Below are 5,885 nucleotides of genomic sequence, written 5' to 3' on the forward strand. Positions count from 1 at the left end.
TGAAACTGGGTTTTAACTTTATGGATAATTTTTATCTTCCTATGTTGTGCAGAACCAAGATAAATCAGTATTTTTGAGGTGTTGTGATATGATTGTTGTTTTGTTTTTGTTTTTTTGTTACTGGTTTGTAAAATTTATTTAAAAATGTTCCACCATTTGATGCTTAATTCTCAAATCGCACACCATATATTTGTGTTAACCAGATGTCATTTACATTTTTAAAACTTTTTTTTTGTTTTCTATTTTCAGTAAAAAAATGTATATATATATATATATATATATATATATATATATATATATATATATATATATATATATATATATATAAAGGGAACACTCAAATAGATCTGAATGAATGAAATATTCTCATTGAATGCTTTGTTCTGTACAAAGTTGAATGTGCTGACAACAAAATCACACAAAAATCATCAATGGGAATCAAATTTATTAACCAATGGAGGCCTGGATTTGGAGCCACACACAAAATTAAAGTGAAATCTTCCCTTTTATTTTTGAGCACTATATATATATATATATATATATATATATATATATATATATATATATATATATATATATATATATATATATGTTTGTATGTATTATTTGTGTTATTGTTTTGTTTGTGAAATATTTTTAAATCACTTTAATAAATCCATATTGAAACTCTATTATGACTTGGTCAAAACAAAAATGATTGACCAATGCCATAATTCACTTCAGTGATATTTATTGTGCTTGTGTTCAGGTGAGCAAAGATGAAGATACACAACATATTTACGTTCAATGCAGGTTTAAAAAAGAAAAAAACAAACAGACAGACAACAGCACTACCTCCACTGCAAGAATCCATCACCTTCAAGGTGATTTGGTCGGAGCCTAAACTCAGACTGACTCGCTGCGGTGCAGAGCCGTCTAATAGCCAAAGGCTCCGCCCACAAGAAGGTTAAAAATAAAAAATTAAAAATTAAAAATCACTTCTAACTGAAGTAAACTCTTATCAAATTATGCAAAATAAAATAACCATAACACTTAGAAAAAAAATAAACAAACCTGTGACTAAAAATACAACGCTCTAATAGAAAACACCCAATACGTCCTGATGACATCATCACGCCATCACGTGACTCTCTCCCCAGTGCGCCACAATCTGAAGCGGGAAAATGTTTGACACTAAAAATTACAAGTTAGGATGGATATGACAACCGAGGCAGGAACACCGCACCAGTTTGACCTGAAACTAAAAAGTAAGTTGTTGTGCGAATGTTTGTGTGCTTACATGTTGACACGGACTTTATTTTATGGCTACGTCGCAGCTCGTGACGGACCGCAATGTTCATCTGAGTAATTAGGTCATATCTTCAATCTCACTGCAGAATACCGGCGCCAAGGCCTGGATTTGAAGTCCCCTCGACGAGTGTTTCAACTGTTGTGTACGACTAAAAAACAACTGAACTGAAAGTAAGTCAATAGGATTAATTTTCAATGTAATGGGCTTTTTGAAATATCGGTCTGACCAAAGATATTAACCAACATAAATATATTCACTTGCATGTACACTGAAATCCCAAAAATTTCAATTTAAATGTTGATGAACAGAAAATATTAAAATATTCATATAAAGTTTATAACATTTTAGTCTACAAAAGGTTGTTTGAATACCATTTCCATATATTGAACTTTTTAATTTGCCTCAACTGTCAAGGCATGGAAAGACTTATTGCCACATCAATCAAATGTCCTAAAAATAAACAGCCCAAGAACAGCTGTGCATTTGTCTAAATTTGTGCATGCATGTGTCTTCAGGAAGTAACAGCCAGTGAAGTGGGAGTGTGTAATCTCAGTTGTGGTGTTAGCAGATGGAGAGGGAAAACCACTGACAACACAGCTGGTCCTATGCTGTGCTACTCATAATAATCATCAGATTTTCCATAATTTCAAACCTCAAGGTTTCTTGTGTAAATCACAACAGCAAATCGCCCCACACATTTTGATTTATTTACTTGCTGGTTACCCGGAACAAATTTCATACAATTTGATGCAACTTACTTTCATGGTACAAAGATGACAGCTAGCTTTCAGAGCCCCTTTAAGTTTTAAGGTGAACTAGGTGATGTTAATTTGTCTCAGCAGGGCTGCATATTGGAATAGTTGGTAGCACTGTTGATATGCAGCAAGAAAGACCTCCATCCATCCGTCCGTCCGTCCGCAGAGATGCGATATTTCAGCATGTTCAGACTAAAAACACTAAAATCAGATTTTATTCAGATACTGTCATCTGATAGAACACACACTATTATTTTGGTAACATTTACACCATCATTGCATAAGAATAGTCATAAAGAAAGAAAAAAGTTTTTGTAGAAAGAGAAAACAACAACAAAACTGACTGTGGTGCAGGCACAGCAGGTCATTTGAATGCTGACTATTTTATGGTAAATGCAGGCTTTTGTAAGGAGCTTTGACTTACATACATTTAATGTTATATTTATTTCAGAATGATATGTTGCTTGCATCATTTATTAAAATCTTAATGCATAGTGATCTGAAAGACTTTAGTTCTGTTTTTTTTCAGCTAGCTTTTGATTACTTTTGTATCCATTCTTATTTCACAGAAGATCCTTGTGCTTACTCGTATTCTGCTTCATGCTTTACTGTGTTTACCTGTTACTTAGACTATTGTTTCATTTATAGCAGACTCTGTAGAGTTCGTTTTTCTACCCTAGTTAAGCCATTACTTTCCCTCAGTGCCTCGAGGCCTGCACATATTTTCCACAACAGTCATTATTTTAACTGAGTTAAAGTGGAACAAGGACACTGTTTAATCTGGCCAGAATAGTTCATACTTTACTGATAAATTTAAGTGTGGAACTCCTGGGAAGTTCAGTCAGCAGAAAAGTGGGAATGACATAATCTCCTCATAAACCACAGCCACTTCAAATTTCTGACCAGTCATGCAGTCTCGTTAGGACACTGTATGGTTTTTATTTTTTTTTTACTGATTATATGTCTAGAACAAGTGGAAGAAGTCTCATTCTTTTCCACATTCAGTCATTAGATTCAGCAGTTTCACATCCAGCAATAATTCCTACCAGTTTTTAAATGGGCTGGTTGGATACAATCACTATCAGATCCTCCTCTTACGCTGTAGCCTTGATAATCTCTTCTAGTTGGACAATACATGTTATTGCGCGCACACGAAGGTGAATGACAGCGGTAAGACCTTCCTCCTGGCTCTGATTGGTTGTTGCTGACCAGGAGATGGCTCTAGGACCACATGGAGGAGGCAGAGGAACTCAGTTTTTTTTTTTTTTTCTCAGACTTTGTCTCATGCTATGCAGTCACAACATGTTGATAGTATTTATAAATATGTAAAACAAAAAACACATGCTTTATATCAAACTTTTAAAACAAAATGAGGTAAAAAATAATTGCAATAATTTTTTTATCACCACAGCAAAACCTGATTTATAAAAAATATTTATTTCCCCCCTGGGGTTTTGGAAGTTAACATAACTACTGGATATCTTACAACCTGTAAAACCTAAATAATGCACTTGATAGTACAGGAATACACAATGTGAGCATGAGAATTAACAGGTGTGCCATTGAAGACAATACCACGTAAAAATAAAACCACTGACTTTTTGATTAATTCACAAATTCAACGTTAAATGGTATTAATCAGTCTCTTATATCTATATCATATTTCTGATTAGGTAAACAAAACTCCTGTTCCAAAAATGCCAAGATGTTAAATGTTCATAAGTTGAATTACTCTTAACTATAGTGATGTAAATTCAATATTATTTTGTTTTAGACAAATTGGATGGCACACGTCTAATATTAGAAGGCAATAGAGTCTTGAAACTTGACTTAGACTTGGTAAAAATGACTTGGGGAAAATCTGTGATAACTCAGGAAAAACAGCAGAAAACTGTCTGTCACGCCTACAGAACCAAAGTTGCCTTAGTGCTGATAGTGTAATTTTTCTAATTTCACTCTGTGAAAGTTAGTCGTAACTTTTGTTTTGTTTTTGGTATCAAAATCCCATATACATATTTATTTTTATGAAGCTCCCATACTAATGAATAAGTATGTGAGCTTCATTCTTGCATTAATTTCTGTTAGCTATTGATCGAAGGAAGACCACCATTCTGCAGTAGTTCTGCAAGGGAGGCGTATCGACTAGAGCAGGCAACTGCATGTTGCTACACTAAGGAGAAAAGATGAGTGTGTCTATCGTGTTATGATGGATCACCGTGAGCTTCAAAGGAGCTAATTGGGTCTTGATGAGGCTAGTGTTTTACTGAGAAAGAATACAAAGCTAGATTAGCACATTAGCAGGGTTAATCAATGAGAAAATGAAGGTGTGCCACTGGTCTTTCTCCTGTTTGCTGACCCATACACATTTTTGCATCTTGAAAAACTGCTCTCAAATTTTAATCCTTATAGATAAAAAAAAATGTGTATAATAAATAATGCTCACCTTTTTTGAAACAGTAACTCAAAAAAGAGTGCACTAACTAGTTTGCTTTCTAACAGTTTAAAGAGCAATTCTGTATTTGGGCAGGTCTTGCAGGTTAAATCTGCTAATCTGTATAGATAGGAGAAAATAAGAAGACAATGAATACTGGTAGTTTGTATGTGGTAAGGACTTTGGATTTTTATAACAAAATGTTTACTTGAAATACTCTAAAAAAGAAATTAATTCAGTCAAATAAATGTCAAAAATGTATCTTTTAAAATGTCTTATCCACCTGTGAGTTGTGATCACAACAAAGATATCTGTAAATTAAGATAAGTGAACAGGCAAGTAGAAGAAAGTGGTTCTGTTCGTTGTGTTCTAACACCTTTTTGTACTTTTGCCATTTTGTCAGAGGTTTTGGGGGATAAAAAGAGGAATATTTCACTACACATTTCTTGCATTAATTTGCATCATCCTTGGAAATGTTTTATATGGATCTTCAGTAAATCAATGACTGAAGGCCCATCTATTTAATGGTAATGTTCCACATGCAGATATGCAAATTCTTTGATTAAAAGCCTCAATCACCTTTTAATATGGAGTAGCAGCAGTTCTTTTTCATGGTCGCCTGTAATTTTAGAACGTCTCACAGCCATGTCTGTACATCCTACACTGGAATCTCATTTCAACTAGTTGTAGGCAGGATCTTGTTCTTGCTGTCATGATCTTCACTTTTTGACCTAACTCTTTTTTTTCACAACAGATTAGATCAATGTCTTCAGTGATGTACACAAAACCACCATCTGTCCATCCATCTTCCAATCCATTCTACCATTACTTGTGAACAAGACACAAACCAAGTTTACCTCCTGTCATCGAGACCACCAAACCAGAGGAAGCAATACACCTTTTCCTAGCAAAGAACCATAGCTTGAGATTGAGTGGAGCAGACTCTTATAAATGTATTTACTACGTAGTTCACTGTAAACCAGTGTGTTTATGCGAGTTGCGTAAACTATAGAATTGAACGTTTTTTCAGTTTTCTCCATAACACGTAGGCAAAGCTTAAGGACTTAAGAATGCAAGTTAGTTAGTTTACATGAAATAGGGGTTGGAATTACCAATTTGCACATTGACTACAAATCAAATTAACAAACAAAAAAAAAAAATCTGCAAAATTTTCTTTTATGATTTCTAATGTAGGACTGGGTTTCCTCCAGTAAAAATTAAGTACAAGTCTTGTTAGCTACTCTATTTTGGATATTTATGTCACATTTAGTTTCTCTTCTTCTGTCGGCAAATCGCAAGTTCTCTTAATTGCTGACAACTATTAAAGGCTAAAGTCTATTCATGAACAATTTTAGGTTTCAAAATATTGTCACAGCCATTAGTGAGTGTAAGGTGCAAACTCTAAAGA

General features: G+C 34.1%; 1 long non-coding RNA gene across 2 annotated transcripts in view; it reads left to right on the forward strand.

Moving 5' to 3' along the window:
• The first annotated feature begins 1,114 nt into the window (after window positions 1–1,114).
• LOC106954355 (uncharacterized) overlaps window positions 1,115–5,885 on the forward strand; it is a 74,430-nt gene continuing 69,659 nt past the window's right edge. For both annotated transcript variants that reach the window (XR_001426344.1, XR_001426345.1), the window contains exons 1-2: window positions 1,115–1,247; window positions 1,377–1,461. This is a non-coding gene — a long non-coding RNA (uncharacterized LOC106954355). The remainder of the gene's footprint in view (window positions 1,248–1,376; window positions 1,462–5,885) is intronic.

This window comes from Poecilia latipinna, unplaced genomic scaffold (genome assembly GCF_001443285.1).
Source record: "Poecilia latipinna isolate Pla-1442-1.1 unplaced genomic scaffold, P_latipinna-1.0 Scaffold648, whole genome shotgun sequence".
NCBI classification, from domain to species: Eukaryota; Metazoa; Chordata; class Actinopteri; order Cyprinodontiformes; family Poeciliidae; genus Poecilia; species Poecilia latipinna.